The sequence below is a fragment of the Lagenorhynchus albirostris genome, chromosome 12 (genome assembly GCF_949774975.1).
Source record: "Lagenorhynchus albirostris chromosome 12, mLagAlb1.1, whole genome shotgun sequence".
Classification (NCBI taxonomy): domain Eukaryota; kingdom Metazoa; phylum Chordata; class Mammalia; order Artiodactyla; family Delphinidae; genus Lagenorhynchus; species Lagenorhynchus albirostris.
The window spans coordinates 51,147,584-51,164,963 of NC_083106.1; the positions used below are offsets into that span (position 1 = coordinate 51,147,584).

General features: G+C 36.8%; 1 protein-coding gene across 6 annotated transcripts in view; it reads left to right on the forward strand.

Moving 5' to 3' along the window:
• Positions 1-17,380, forward strand: part of PDSS2 (decaprenyl diphosphate synthase subunit 2) — a 269,913-nt gene that overhangs the window by 129,626 nt on the left and 122,907 nt on the right. The window lies entirely within an intron of this gene.

The window sequence follows — 17,380 nt, forward strand, 5'->3', positions numbered from 1 at the left end:
GACTCATGGAGAAATTATGGACTGCCACAAACCAGATCATTTTTCTTTTTATTTTGAAAGTAAAATAGCCCGTTTAGCAATATCTAACGCAATTTCACTTCTTAGGGGTTTTATCCTACAGAAATACTTCCACATGCACATAGATATATGTATGAGGATGTTCACTGAAATATTGTTTATAATATGAGAAAATAGGAAATGACCTAAATATTTATTAGTGGGGTCTGGAGAACATTATGGTATATCCATAAATATCTATCATTAAAAAGAATTAAGTAGTCCCATATGTAATGACAAGAAAATTCTACAAACTACCTTAAGTGAATAAAGCAAGTTACAGTACAATATATATACAGTATGAACTCATTTTTATAGGAAAATGCATGGCATTTGCTCTGTTTATAAATGCATTGCATTTGCTGTATGTTTATAAACATGTTAAAAACATACAGCAGAAGTCTGAAAGAAAATACGCTAAACTGTAAGGGAGAGAACTTCTGGGGAAGAAAGTAAGATGGAGGGATAATGAACCTGGTAGGACCCCACAGGAATATAATTTTAAATTTGCTAGTAAACATACTAAAAATGTAAAAGAAAATGTGTTTAATTAATGTTAGCAATATATTTTATTTAAACTAACATAGCTAAAATATTATCATTTTAACATCTTCAATATAAATCACTTATTATTGAGATTGTTAAAAAAATTTGACTGTCTTTAATGCTTAAGGACATCCCAGTTCAGACCAGCGACGTTTTCAGTGCTTAATAGCTGCATGTGGTTAGCGTCTATCACACTGAACAGCTTATCTCAATATACTTTTGTATTGTTTTGATTTTTTTACAGTAAGAGTATTTTCTCATCTGACTTGTATGATTTATTTTTGTAAGTAGACCATTTAATTGCAGTGATTTTTTTTTTAATTGCTGTGATATTTTAAAGGTGAGTTTTAATCCCACCTTTTAATCTTCCTGTACCACTTTTCTATGAAAAAGAAATTTGGATGGCATGCTTGTTTCACTTGAAATCAGTAGTCATGGATTTTCATTCCAGTGAACACACATTAAGTCCATATTGGAATTAAATAAAGTAGTACAGTTTGAAAAAACAAATGGAGATAGCTTTTTATCGCATCTAAACGGTGATTCACAGAGTTTTTCATTACTTCTTATGTATGTATTACTCCTTTCCTTGCAGCTTTCCTGTGGCAGCCTTTTGAACATTTCTGTTGTTTCTTTGGATGTAAACAGAAACACACTAAAGGAGAAATGTGAAACTTAAAGGTTGCCCGGGGTGTGGGGTGTGATTATAAAGTAATATGGTTTGTTTGTTTATTTATTGGTGAATAAACAAACTATACATTTGTCTTTCAAAGTAATTTGCTTGAAAGCTGTATATGGATACCACTTTCTGCATATGTCCTTTGAGATACCTTATAGTCAGTTTTTTAAAAACAAGCATTACTTTCAGATACCTGATAGATCTGTCATTTATATTTGGCTTTGAAGAACATGTATATCATGTGGACATTTCACTCTTTGTCACAGATTGTAATATTTTTTCAGTAAAAGTATGTTGACATTTCCATTTTATAATTGTTGCTCTTTATAATTAATTTCATTTAAAATTTTAAATACTTGAAAAATTAAAACAAAAATCAAGACAAATAGCCTAAATTAAGAATGACTCTAAATGAGCATAAGGTTTATTTTTTAGGGTGATGGAAATGTTCTAAAATTAGGTTGTAGTGATGGTTGTACAACTCTGTAAATACTAAAATTCAGTGAATTGTACATTTAAAAATAGGTGAATTTTATGATATATAAATTATATCTCAAAGCTGTTTTTAAAATGAAGATAAAGTAGGCTTCAGTGAACTATAGTCTGAAAATAATTTTATGCATGGTAACGAGTATTTTGTAGGATCTAATTGTTTAAAGTGGTATTTAGAAATGCCATTTGATTTTTAAATATTCCTTTCATTTAATGTTCAGATTGTATGTCTTTCCCTCTCTTGGGTAGTATTTCCTGTAGAGGCTCTTTGGCATTTCTTTCCCCTGTGGAAATCTATTTCTTCATCTGTAAAATAGGGTTAATAACTAAACTTGGTGAAGATTAAATGAGATTCTATTTTTTAAAAATCATAATATCTGGGATGTAGTAGGTTATGAATTGTGCATACTGAGTACCTGTCCATGGTTTTTATTGTCTGTAGTTTAAACATGTAGGGGAACTACTCTACTTTTATTCACAAAATATTTGGGGGAACATTTAGGATCTATGACTCTAGATTCCTAGGTTGATTAGATAGCAAGTGTAAGCAATCGAATTTAAAGCATATCACTTTATAGCCTATACCCTGACACCCTTTTTTCATAGGAAACAAATCTTTGCCCCTTTATGCTCACCTTACCTTCACATTTCCTAGCCTTAGACACATTTCATGGTCTAAACGAAGCCTGCCAAAGTTGCCTTTTCAGACATCATTGCCTCCTGTTATTCAGTTGGAGAGGTCTTTGCAGAATGACATTTCCATCCCACAGTGCTTCCTGTGCCCCATTTAACATGCAGCCTTTGCATTTCTCCTAACCCCTACTTGCTTTCCTATCATGAACAATTCAGAACTCACAGAGCCCTGCCAATAGGTATTGGGCCCAGCACTAAAGTTCAGTAATGATTCTGATTCCCCGTATTTTTAAACAATCTCCAAGATTCACAGGTAAAAATCTGCTTGTCTTCTTCGTTTGCCATCACACATTCTTCCTTTCATCCCTCCTAAAACCAAACTGTGCATGGCAACTCCAATTCACCAAATATTTTTAGCTTTCTCCTATTCTAACATAGCTCCCAAGCATTTTCTGGTGTATTATCTGGGTTTCACTGGACTGTCATTTCTCCCAGTCTGGTTGAGCCTGTAGCAGATTTCATAGCTAAATGATGAACCTTCGAAGAAAGAGGTTTGTAATGAAAATGGAAACACCAGCATGCTCTTTGTAATCAGTTCTTTAATCCTCCACCTGCCATAATGTAGCGACAGCTCATAATTATCGGAGCAGAGAACCAAACTCCTGTACTGCAGCAGAAAGAATGAGCACTGTGGGAGGGCAAGTGACAGAATCTACACTCCAGTGGGGAGGGGGACAGGTATTTTGGAAACTTTGACACAGAATCAGATGTATTTGTATAACCTTTTCATGTAGAACTGTGCTGCAGTCAGAGAGGGGGTTTTGCTTTTCTTTATTAAAAGCTTATTAAATGAAGAAATAGGACAGTCGTTTTGCTTCGGTAGATGGGGGTCAGAGAGGCGGGTCTGATCTCCTCAGGATATTAATGTCTGCCTTCAACTGGGGGAAATGAGCCGTCACTTGAGTTAGAGGCAGCTTTATGTGCTCATCACTAGGGATTCCCATATGTCCAGGGAGCTGTAACAGTAAAAAATGTCAGAGCTCAGTGGTAGAGTGCAGAGGGCTCTCATTGGAATTCATGTCAGGAAGCTCAGCTCAGTCTGCCCAGAGCAAATCTGTTTAATGTTGATCAGCTGTCCATCTGATAAACTGAACTGATACGGGCATTCCCTCCGAGGCTGCCCTGACAGTGACAGCCACAGCACCCAGATGTCTTATTAGGCTTTTTTGGTAGTCTCAAGTATTTTTAACCCCTTTTGTGATACCCAAACAAAAAGTACTTTTAGAGACCTAGATAAGGAGGCCTAGCAAGGTTTGCCCTTTGCTTCTCTGGCAGAAAACAGCCCAGCTTTAACTGTTTCCACAAACCACATACTTAGTTAGCTACCTCTCCTCATAAAAAGCATCTAGTTAACCAGCAGGATAATTATGTGTTGACAGTGTCAAGTAGTGTCTAGTTATTCAGAATAATGTTTCTTAAAATGTTTTTAGGGACTTCCCTGGTGGTGCGGTGATTAAGAATCCACCTGCCAATGCAGGGGACAGTAGTTGCAGCACACGGGCTCTAGAGCGCAGCCTCAGTACTTGTGGCGCATGGGCTTAGGTGCTCTGCAGCATGTAGCATCTTCCTGGACCAGGGATCGAACCAGTGTCCCCTGCATTGATTGGCAGGCAGATTTGTTTTTTAAACATCTTTATTGGAGTATAATTGCTTTACAATGGTGTGTGAGTTTCTGCTTTATAACAAAGTGAATCAGCTATACATATACATATATCCCCATATCTCCTCCCTCTTGCGTCTCCCTCCACCCTCCCTATCCCACCCCTCTAGGTGGTCACAAAGCACCGAGCTGATCTCCCTGGGCTATGAGACTGCTTCCCACTAGCTATCTATTTTATATTTGGTAGTGTATATTTGTCCATGACACTCTCTCACTTCGTCCCAGCTTACCCTTCCCTCTCCCCGTGTCCTCAAGTCCATTCTCTATGTCAGCATCTTTATTCCTGTCCTGCCCCTAGGTTCTTCAGAACCACTTTTTCTTTTTTTTAGATTCCATATATATGTGTTAGCATATGGTATTTATTTTTCTCTTTCTGACTTACTTCACTCTGTATGACCGTCTCTAGGTCCATCCACCTCACTACAAATAGCTCAATTTCGTTTCTTTTTATGGCTGAGTAATATTCCACTGTATATATGTGCCATATTTTCTTTATCCATTCATCTGTCGATAGACACTTAGGTTGCTTCCATGTCCTGGCTATTGTAAATAGAGCTGCAGTGAACATTGTGGTACATGACTCTTTTTGAATTATGGCTTTCTCAGGGTATATGCCCAGGAGTGGGATTGCTGGCTCATATGGTAGTTCTATTTTTAGATTTTTAAGGAAACTCCATACTGTTCTCCATGCTGGCTGTGTCAATTTACTTTCCCACCAGCAGTGCAAGAGGGTTCCCTTTTCTCCACACCCTCTCCAGCATTTATTTTTTCTAGATTTTTTGATGATGGCCATTCTAACTGGTGTGAGGTGAAACCTCATTGTAGTGTTGATTTGCATTTCTCTAATGATTAGTGATGTTGAAAATCCTTTCATGTATTTTTTGGCAATCTGTATATCTTCTTTGGAGAAATGTCTATTTAGGTCTTCTGCCCATTTTTGGATTGGGTTGTTTGTTTTTTTGTTATTAAGCTGCATGAGCTGCTTGTAAATTTTGGAGATTAATCCTCTGTCAGTTGCTTCATTTGCAAATATTTTCTCCCATTCTGAGGATTGTCTTTTTGTCTTATTTATGGTTTCCTTTGCTTTGCAAAAGCTTTTAAGTTTCATTAGGTCCCATTTGTTTATTTTTGTTTTTATTTCCATTTCTCTAGGAGGTGGGTCAAAAAGGATCTTGCTGTGAAGTATGTCACAGAGTATTTTGCCTATGTTTTCCTCTAAGAGTTTTATAGTGTCTGGCCTTACATTTAGGTCTCTAATCCATTTTGAGTTTATTTTTGTGTGTGGTGTTAGGGGATGTTCTAATTTCATTCTTTTACATGTCACTGTCCAGTTTTCCCAGCACCACTTATTGAAGAGGCTATCTTTTCTCCATTGTATATTCTTGCCTCCTTTATCAAAAATAAGGTGACCATATGTGCATGGGTTTATCTCTGGGCTTTCTATCCTGTTCCATTGATCTATATTTCTGTTTTTTTGCCAGTATCATACTGTCTTGATTACTGTAGGTTTGTAGTATACTCTGAAGTCCGGGAGCCTGATTCCTCCAGCTCCGTTTTTCTTTCTCAAGATTGCTTTGGCTATTTGGGGTCTTTTATGTTCCCATACAAATTGTGAAATTTTTTGTTCTAGTTCTGTGAAAAATGCCATTGGCAGTTTGATAGGGATTGCATTGAATCTGTAGATTGCTTTGGGTAGTATAGTCATTTTCACAATGTTGATTCTTCCAATCCAAGAACATGGTATATCTCTCTACATGTTTTTATCATCTTTAATTTCCTTCATCAGTGTCTTATAGTTTTCTGCATACAGGTCTTTTGTCTCCTTAGGTAGGTTTATTCCCAGGTATTTTATTCTTTTTGTTGCAGTGGTAAATGGGAGTGTTTCCTTAATTTCACTTTCAGATTCTTCATCATTAGTGTATAGGAATGCCAGAGATTTCTGTGCATTAATTCTGTATCCTGCTACTTTACCAAATTCATTGATTAGCTCTAGTAGTTTTCTGGTAGCATCTTTAGGATTCTCTATGTATAGTATCATGTCATCTGCAAACAGTGACAGCTTTACTTCTTCTTTTCTGATTTGGATTCCTTTTATTTCTTTTTCTTCTCTGATTCCTGTGGCTACAACTCCCAAAACTATGTTGAATAATAGTGGTGAGAGTGGACAACCTTGTCTTGTTCCTGATCTTAGAGGAAAGAGTTTTTCAGTTTTTCACCATTGAGAACGATGTTGGCTGTGGGTTTGTCATATATGGCCTTTATTATGTTGAGGTAAGTTCCCTCTATGCCTGCTTTTTGGAGGGTTTTTATCATAAATGAGTGTTGAGTTTTGTCGAAAGCTTTTTCTGCAACTGTTGAGATGATAACATGGTTTTTCTCCTTGAGTTTGTTAATATGGTGTATCACATGGATTGATTTGTGAATACTGAAGAATCCTTGCATTGCTGGGATAAACCCCACTTGATCATGGTGTATGGTCGGTCCTTTTAATATGCTGCTGGATTCTGTTTGCTAGTATTTTGTTGAGGATTTTTGCATCTATGTTCATCAGTGATATTGACCTGTAGTTTTCTTTCTTTGTGGCATCCTTGTCCGGTTTTGGTATCATGGTTTGGTATCATGGTTTGGTATCATGGATGGTGGCCTCATAGAATGAGTTTGGGAGTGTTCCTCCCTCTGCTATATTTTGGAAGAGTTTGAGAAGGATAGGTGTCAGCTCTTCTCTAAATGTTTGATAGAATTCGCCTGTGAAGCCATCTGGTCCTTGGCTTTTGTTTGTTGGAAGATTATTAATCACAGTCTCAATTTCAGTGCTTGTGATTGGTCTGTTTATATTTTCTATTTCTTCCTGGTTCAGTCTCGGAAGGTTGTGCTTTTCTAAGAATGTGTCCATTTCTTCCAGGTTGTCCATTTTATTGGCATATAGTTGCTTGTAGTAATCTCTCATGATCCTTTGTATTTCTGCAGTGTCAGTTGTTATTTCTCCTTTTTCATTTCAAATTCTATTGATCTGAGTCTTCTCCCTTTTTTTCTTGATGAGTCTGGCTAATGGTTTATCAATTTGGTTTATCTTCTCAAAGAACCAGGTTTTAGTTTTATTGATCTTTGCTATCGTTTACTTCATTTCTTTTTCATTTATTTCTGCTCTGATCTTTATGATTTCTTTCCTTCTGCTAACTTCAGGGTTTTTTTGTTCTCCTTTCTCTAATTGCTTTAGGTGTAAGTTTAGGTTGTTTACTTGAGTTGTTTCTTGTTTCTTGTTGTCGGATTGTATTGCTATAAACTTCCCTCTTAGAACTGCTTTTGCTGCATCCCATAGGTTTTGGGTCGTCATGTTTTCACTGTCATTTGTTTCTACCTATTTTTTGATTTCCTCTTTGATTTCTTCAGTGATCTCTTGGTTATTAAGTGGTGTAATGTTTAGCATCCATGTGTTTGTCTTTTTTACAGATTTTTTCCTGTAATTCATATCTAGTCTCATAGCATTGTGGTCAGAAAAGATACTTGATACAGTGTCAGTTTTCTTAAACTTATCAGGGATTGATTTGTGACCGACGATATGGTCTTGGAGAATGTTCCATGAGTATTTGAGAAGAAAGTGTATTCTGTTGTTTTTGGATGGAATGTCCTATAAATATCAATTAAGCCCATCTTGTTTAATGTGTCGTTTAAAGCTTGTGTTTCCTTGTTTATTTTCATTTTGGATAATCAGTCCATTGGTGAAAGTGGGGTGTTAAAGTCCCCTACTATGATTGTGTTAATGTCAGTTTCCCCCTTTTATGGCTGTTAGCATTTGCCTTATGTATTGAGGTGCTCCTATGTTGGGTGCATAAATATTCACAATTGTTATATATTCTTCTTGGATTGATCCCTTGATCATTATGTAGTGTCCTTCTTTGTCTCTTATAGTAGTTTTTATTTTAAAGTCTATTTTGTCTGATATGAGAATTGGTACTCCAGCTTTCTTTTGATTTCCATTTGTGTGGAATATCTTTTTCCATCCCCTCACTTTCTGTCTGTATGTGTCCCTAAGTCTGAAGTGGGTCTCTTGTAGACAGCATATATACAGGTCTTGTTTTTGCATCCATTCAGCCAATCTCTGTCTTTTGGTGGGAGCATTTAATCCATTTACATTTAAGGTAATTATCAATATATATGTTCCTATTACCATTTTCTTAATTGTTTCAGTTTGTTTTTGTAGGTCTTTTCCTTCTCTTGTGTTTCCTGCCTAGAGAAGTTCCTTTAGCCTTTGTTGTAAAGCTGGTTTGGTGGTGCTGAATTCTCTTAGCTTTTGCTTGTGTGTAAAGGTTTTAATTTCTCTGTTGAATCTGAATGAGATCCTTGCTGGGTAGAGTAATCTTGGTTGTAGGTTTTTCCCTTTCATCACTTTAAATATGTCTTGCCACTTCCTTCTGGCTTGCAGAGTTTCTGCTGAAAATCAGCTGTTAACCTTATGGGGATTCTTTTGTATGTTATCTGTTGTTTTTCCCTTGCTGCTTTTAATATTTTTTCTTTGTATTTAATTTTTGATAGTTTGATTAATATGTGTCTTGGCATGTTTCTCCTCTTCATTTGTTTGGTCTGGTGGGTTTTTACCTTGCTCCTTCATCTGCTGTGTGTTTCTCTGTCTTCTCATTTTGCTTAACTTGCTGTGTTTGGGGTCTCCTTTTTGCAGGCTGCAGGTTTGTAGTTCCCGTTGTTTTTGGTGTCTGCCCCCAGTGGCTAAGGTTGGTTCAGTGAACTGTGTAGGCTTCCTGGTGGAGGGGACTAGTGCCTGTGCTCTGGTGGATGAGGCTGGATCTTGTCTTGCTGGTGGGCAGGACCGCATCTGGTGGTATTTTGGGGTGTCTGTCATGTTTGGTGTCCCTTGGTGTCAAGGGAACACCAAGGAAGCTAATGTAGCTGGAGGAGAGTGAGCAAAGGGGAAGAGAGTAGCAAATGAAGTCAGAGAGTTAAGGGGTTAGAGGAGCAGGGGCAGATTGTGTTGGGCCTTGGAATCCATTGTTGGAACTTTGGCTTTTACCCTGAGTGAGATGGGGAGCCATTGGAGGGTTTTGAACAAAGGAGCAAAGTGGTGGACTTCATTGTTTCTTCATCTTCCTGCTTGCCTCATTTCTAATCTTTTCATTTTTGCAAAGCTAATGGACTAAAAATATTATCTCATTATTATTATAATACTCCTTTTCCAAATTATTAGTTAAGCGTCATTTTATATGGTTTTGACCATTTGTGTTTCTTTTGGAATTACCTCTTCATTTCCTTTCCCATTTTGCTCTTGCGCTGTTTATCTTTTTCTTATTAATTTCTCGTCCAGCTTGGACAAGCTCCACACGTATTTTGAATATAATCTTCTGTCTGTTGTATGTGTTGCAAATATGTTATTTCAAATCTGTTATTTCAAATCAGCCTATATTTTATTATATAAACATTTTTGTATATTTCACTCAATTTTATCCATTATTTTCTTTATGACTTCATGACTTCCCGTTTTATTTTGCAAGGCTTTCTCAGCCCAGGGTCCTAAGAATGTTTTCCTAAAGTTATAGTTTCGTTTTTCACATTTATATATTTGATCCAGCTAAATATATTTTTATCCTCGGAGTACAGTAAGTATCTAACTTCATTATTTTTTTCCTTTAATCGATAGCCAGTTGCCCCAACAGTTTTTGTAAGAATATTCCATTTTTTCCCTAACAATTTGAAATGTTATCTTTACCATAAATAATTTTCCAAATATATTTGGATCTCTTTCTGGAGTTCATTCCACTAATCTATTAGTTTGTTCTTGTGATATCACTATTCTTTTAAAAATAGCAGTAGCTTCATAATAAGTTTTAAAATTTAGAATGACAGGCCTCTTCCAAAATTTTCTTTGTAATTTTCAAATTTATTCTTCCCACGTGAACATAAAAGTCAATTTTCCAACTTAAAAAAAACCTTTTAGGGCTCAAGTAAAATGATTTTAAATAAATGACTCTTGCCTATCATTTTAATACTTTCAGAAACACCCAGAATTTTGTATATTTTGTGTTTTGGATTTTAGAATCAGAGAACCCTGGGCTTCAACTCCAGCTCTGCAGTTTACCAGCTAGACTTGAGCAAGTTACTTAGCCTGCCCACCCAGCTTCCTTCTATACAATAGAGATAATGCTTACCTCAGAGAGCTGCTGTGAGTTTTACATTATTTTATTTATTAATCTGTTAATTGAATTATTATTATGCTTGCAAAATTATATAAACTTGCTTGGCATACAGTAACTAATTGGCTTAAAGTAATTTAGTAAGTGGGAGCCATTTCTGCCATTAGGCATTTTAAAAAATAGGATATTTGAAGTATTTTCAGATGAAATGACATGATGTCTGACATTTGCTTCAAAATAATCTGGAAGGAAGAAAATCTGGAAGGAGAGTGAAAGGTGTATCTAAAACAAGATTAGGGTCCACAGAGGTTCTTTATGCTATATTTTCTACTTTTGTTATGTTTGAAAATTCCCAAAATAAAAAGTGTTTTCAAGAAATGCATCTTTAAAAAGGAAAGCAAAGAAGGAAGGAGGGGAAAAAAAGAAAGAATAAGAAAGAAAGAGAAAGAAGACTGTATTATCTTTTATCTCCTTTGCCTGTGTGGTGAAACACTATTGACTCTTCTATTATTTTAACACCAACTTAAACATGTAAAACATTTTAAGAAATTTCAAGTTAATATTAGGAACAATTTCTGATAATTAAAACTGTTCATCAGCAGACCTGGCTCCTGTGTAATTTGTGATTACTCATCCCTGGAAGGGGCTAATTGAGCTTAATTGACCTATGGGTCATTTCCAACTCTGATCCTATAAATCTGACTTTTTAGTTTATATCATTCCTCACCTTTTGAAACTCAGAGTGATAGCTGTTCCCTCTACCTTTATAAAATTGATTGCTAAGTAAAGAGCTATTCATTTAACAAATGTTTATAGGCAGGCTAGGGAAATAGGATAGTATCATTTACGGTGTTGTGAGGGAGAGAGAGAGCAGGAAGAAATATGGCTAACGAAATAATTACAGGGGCTTCCCTGGTGGCACAGTGGTTGAAAATCTCCCTGCCAATGCAGGAGACACGGATTCGAGCCCTGGTCTGGGAAGATCCCACATGCCACGGAGCAACTAGGCCTGTGAGCCACAACTACAGAGCCTGCGCATCTGGAGCCTGTGCTCTGCAATGAGAGGCCGCGACAGTGAGAGGCACGCACACCACGATGAAGAGTGGCCCCCGCTCGCCGCAACTGGAGAAAGCCCTCACACAGAAATGAAGACCCAACACAGCCAAAAAATAAATAAACAAAATAATTGATTAATTTTTTAAAAAGTAATAATTACAACATAGTACAACAAATGACTGAGCTATGTTCGAAGGCTTTCAAGTGCAGAAGGAGTTAACTTTGGGGAAATGAGGGAAGACTTCAGAGAAGTGACGCATGGGCTGATTCTTAAAAATTGTTTAAACAAAAATTTATGATTCACCGTATAGCAGCAAAAGTATGGCACATCTATACAATGGACCTCTGAAGAGATGTTAAAGAGAACTAGGCGATCCTTTATTTGTAAATAATGTGGAACTATCTCCAAGAGATAATATTAGGTGAATAAAACCAGAGTGCAGAAATATGAACGTAAAATGTCTTCTTTACCATTTTTGTGGTATAGCTGTTTGTTTGTTTGTTTTGTTTTGTCTTGTCTTCATTGCTTGTTTGTTTTGTTTTGTTTTGTCTTCGTTGCTCCACACAGGCTTTCTCCATTTGTGGCGAGCGGGGGCTACTCTTCATTGCAGCGCACGGGCTTCTCATTGTGGTGGCTTCTCTTGTTGCAAAGCATGGGCTCTAGGCGTGTGGGCTTCAGTAGTTGTGGCACGCAGGCTTCAGTAGTCGTGGCTTGTGGGCTCTAGAGCGCAGGCTCAGTAGTTGTGGCGCACAGGCTTAGTTGCTCCGTGGCATGTGGGATCTTCCCAGACCAGGGCTCGAACCTGTGTCCCCTCCATTGGCAGGCAGGTTCCTAACCACTGCGCCACCAGGGAAGCCCCTGTGGTATAGTTTTTATTGACCATATCTTTTAGGAGTTTGACTCCAGCAAACAGTAGCTTAAAGGAATGCAGTGTTTATTTGTCTCAGATAACAAGAAGTGTAGAGATGGGCATGTCAGAGCTGGTGCAGCCCTAAGAAGTCATCAGGGGTCCAGGCTTCTCATTTCTTCCTGCTCTACCATCCTTAGGTTGGGGGCCCTCTTAGGATCCTTAAAGTTTCTATTGTGCCCCCAGGCAGCTGGGCCATAACCAAACGGGAGGAAGAGGTAAGCTCAAAATGCCAAAGGCATGCCATCTGAATCTGTTCTCTTATATCAGAAACTCAGTAGATTTCTCAGAAACTCCACCTAGTGGACCTCTGCTTACATTCATTGGCCAGACTGTGCTACACAATCCCCTCTAGCCTCAAGGGATCTTGAGGAGGTGAGTGTTTTTAAATGAGTACATTGTCTCTCCAGCTATAACTACAGGTATGTTAGTAGTGAGGAGGGGGAGAGTGAAGAGGTAACTAGCAATGTCTGCCATCTTATTTCTAAAGCTTAGGATGCTAAAAAAATTGGAGAATGGTTGGAAGAATATGGATCAAAGCAGGTTAAGTTGTTTAACATATAACTGAAAGAAAGTAATTTGGTGAAAATTCGTGTAAAAACATTGATTAATCCTCGGGGTTACATTCAATGTAGTAATTACTTCCTTACTCTGATTACTTAACATAAGCAGTATTCATTTGTGACTCTTTTCCAATCAAGATTTAGCATGAAAAATACCCAAGTACTAAAACATATATACATAAGATCGCATGAAGACTTTTATACAAGATAATTTTAAAAATCCAGTACATTGAAAGTTTACTAGATTGCTTTGGGAGGCTAAAATAGGAATAAGATAATGAAAAGGAAAAATTCCCAGATTCTTTCATATTGTCACTGCTTCTCTGCTGTATGCTAAATTAACTCTTGTGTAATGTGGCCTGAAGTTGTTAATCTAATGGTAAAATCTTAGAAGTTGAGAGCATCATACTAGATAGTGGAATTGCAGGACAGATTTCAAGATGACCAGTCAGTTCATTTCTATTTCTTGTAGAAAAGTAGGTACCAATAATAGCAATAATTTTGTCTCTTTTTAACTATTAACTACCAGTCTAAGTAATTTTTTTTTAATCCCCGAATCTTAGAATTTTAGAGCTGAATCTTAAATTTTAAGACTGAAATCCCTGAACCTTAGAACTGGAAGAGACTGTTTCTCCAGTTCCCCTCCTTTCAGTATTCAGAAGACCAAGGACCTGAGAGTTTAAGGGATTTGCCCACGACCTATCTGTTATAGGTAGAGGTAGAAGTGTTATCTAGGTTCCTGATTGAGTTAAATCACTTGATTTGATTCTAACCAAATGATTTGGAAACAACTTGATTACTTTCCCTAGCTACTATGAACAAAAAGAGTCAAGTCTAGTCATAATGTACTTTCTCCTAGAAATATTCTCTTCTGTAGTGCTTAGAACTAAGGATGAAAATTGGACAAGTTTGTGGTGGGCATATACCAATCTTGGTAACATTGGTGACTTTGGCCCCTACCACCATTTGCTATTCATTAGGCAAATAAACATTTTAAATTATCATTGGTCACTATGACAAGGTGACTCTGGGTTCCAGCTTTGTCCTTTATAAACTGAATGTTCCGACCAGGTCTTTAACCTCCCAGACCTGCTGTAATTAGAATCACAAGTAGATAATATAAGTGAAAGTTCTTTGCGAATGGTGGGTGCTGTACATATTATGGTTTTTCACTTTTATTATTACCACTGTTTTTGTTGTTTCTGGCCATGTGGCATTTAAAGATTGCCATTTGTTTAATGAATGCAGTTTTATGATTATAGATGTCTTTATTAAAAGCTCCCAATCATTCATTTTCATCCTTAGGGTAATTCAAAACACCTACAACTTCTGTTTCCCTGGTTATTACTTTCTTTCATAAGCTGAACTGCATGAGAGATTTATCCAGTGCTTAACCCTTCTTGAGTTTTATACTTGCTCATAATCTCATTGTGCAATTTTTGTGAAATGTAGCAGTGAACTTTTTCGTAAGCTAGAATACATTTGCAGGGTACTAATAAAATATATTTTTATTCCTTTCTTTTAGTCACTCTTTTAAAGGATAGTTTTAAATTTTAGCTCGCTTTTCAAAAATGTTTTCTGTTAACTTCTCAATAGTCTTATAAGGCTCCATCCTTGGTGATTTTCTTTGGGATGTAGTGAGGTTTTAATCTAAACCATGAATCTACTCTTTTCAGAAGCTGTTTAACTCACTGCTTCATCTTCTCCTACACCCCCAGTTTGTAGTCAGATACAGTATGTACACGGGGTCATTTTTACATATTCTTTTACTTTTTTTTTTTTTTTTGAAGCAAGGGGAGTAAATCAGAAACGTAATTTTTCTTTTGTATATGCCAAGTATTTTGGCTCCTTTATTTTATTGCATCTTTATGTAATTACTGTACTGTAGTTGTTAAACAAGTACTACATTTTTTTGAGAGAAGAGTCTCTTATATTTATTATTAGATTGTTTTATATTTATTTGTCTCCTTGTCTAAAGCTGTTATTCTAGGTCAAATGCTTAAATTTGACCTTTAGGTCAAACCCTTTTGTTACTTGGGCCTTTGTTACAGCTTCCTCCACTGATCTCTCCACTTTCACTACCTACTTTTTAATATTTAGGTATATTTTCTGTCTTTCAAGTTATCACAGATAAAAGTTTTTGCAAGTTGTTTCCCTACCTTATAACACCATATGTTTTTGCTCAATCCCCCAATAACAGTTTCCTCACTGCCTTTCCAGATTCTACTAAGACTTTGCCATTTCTTCAGCCTTTACCTCTAGCCCCAAACATTCAGACTCAAAGCCATTGACACATATTTTAGGCTTTTTTTGCAACAGCACCCACTCCTAGATATACCAGTTTCTGTATCAGATAGCTATTGCTTCATAGCAAACTATCCTAAGATTTAGTGACTTGAAACAGCCATTTTATTTCTTACATTCTGGGGTCACTCGTGTGACTGCACTGGACAAGCCTTAATGCATGAACACTTAGAAGGCTTTACTTATGTCACGTGTGCTAATGTCTTTTTGGCCAAAGTAAGTCACATGGTGAAGCCCAAAGTTAGGGTGGAGGGGACTACACAGGAGCGTGGAAACGAAGTGACATGATTCACATGGGGCCATTTGTAACAGATTTCAGTGGATTTCTAGCTCTGTATTACTGTGTGCCTTTGGGCAAGTCATTAAACTGTGTACATCAATTTTCTCACCTATAAAAAGAGGTTAGTAATACCTATCATAGGGTGGTTATGAGGTTTAAATTTTATAGTAATTGTTAATTTTTTATGATTATAAAAGTAATACTTTTGTTATAGAAAAGGTACAAACTATAGAAAAGTATAAAAAAGAAAACAAACATCTCTTGAAATCCTGTCTGATACAGCACTATACTATAAGCTCCTCAAGGGCCTTCTCTATTTTAATTACTGCTGTAGATATATATCTTGGTTCTTGTTCTGAAAGATAAGGTCCTTGAAGGAAGAGACCACATTCTATTCATGTCTGTAAATCCCACAGCTTTGCATTTAGGATTAAAAGTAATAATGCATAAAAGTGCTTAACCTAATGTCTGGCACAAGTTATATTCCCACTCAAATTGGAGTTTTATTAGATACCAGTAAGAATTCTCATAAATCTTAAAGTTATACTGAGGACAAAGTATCTAAATGGAACTGTAGAGGGTGGCCCTTACTGGTCAGCTTCTCTCTGGGGAATCCTGGTGACTCGTGGGATAGAGAATGGGGAATGGTAGAGAGAAGAAAGGTGTCAGGATCTGCTTATGGGTCACAAACTACTTGGTGGAAAGGCCTCTAATAAAAACTTCATTCAAGTGTCTTTGCGAGGGTGCTTGATATGAAGTTACACCAAACCCTCAGCTGCATTTGCCACAGTTTCTGTCTTCAACTCCATGATGTTTCCCTGAGTTTGAAGCATTCAGCTAACAATGGCAAGGCAGAGACACCAGAAGCGTACACCTGATTTCCATGACAAACTGGTAATACTAGTGGGGCCACTTTGTGTTGCTATATGGGTATATGCAGCAACACAAATTGGAATACTGTGGAACCTGTCCCCTGCTAGCAGAGTCACCCCAAAAGAATGGAGAGATCAGTGATCATCAGTCATCCAGCTGGTATAATACTGAATTGCTTCAAAACCAATTCATAATTGATGCCAAGTAAAAGTACCATGTACCCATTAAAATATGGCATGACTGAAAAAAAGTGCATTTGAAACCTTCAAAAAGAAACCCCACGAAGCTCCAAAATGCTAAGTGAAATAAGTCAGAGAAAGACAAATACTGTATGGTTTCACTTATATGTGGGATATAAAAACAACAAAACAAAACCAAAAACAACTCATAGATACAGAGAACAGATTGGTGGCTGTCAGAGGTTGGGGTCGGGGGGTGGGTGGAGGGTAGGAAGGGAGACAAAATGGGTGAAGGTGGTCAAAAGGCACGAACTTCTAGTTATTTTAAAAAGAAAAGCCATGAAGATATAATGTACTGGGGATATAATGCATAAATGGTGACTGTGGTTAATAATACTGTATTGTGTATTTGTAAGTTGCTAAGACAGTAGATCTTCTCATAACAAGAAAAAAAAATTTGTGACTATATGTGGTGACAGATGTTAACTAGGCTTACGGTGGTGTTCATTTTGCAATACAGCCCTCCCTTGATATCCACGGGGGATTGGTTCCAGGACCCACTACAGATACCAAAATCCACGGATGCTCAAGGCCCATAGCTGGTCCTCCATATCTGTGGTTCCACATCTGCAAATTCAACCAACCTCAGATTGTATAATACCTAAGTATTTATTGAAAATATCCTCATGTAAATGGACTCACACAGTTCAATCCCGTGTTGTTCAAAGGTCAACTGTATGTACAAATACCAAATCATTATGTTGTACACCTGAAACTAATGTAATGTTATATGTCAATTATATCTCAATAGAAAAAAACTTCATGAAAAAGGAATAATCTAAAAAAAGAGACACTAATCTATAAAATATTTTGTTGTTGAAAACTGAAGTCTGACATTAGTGATAAGTTGGTATTCTTTATACTCAGACAAGTCTTACCTTTATGTTTTA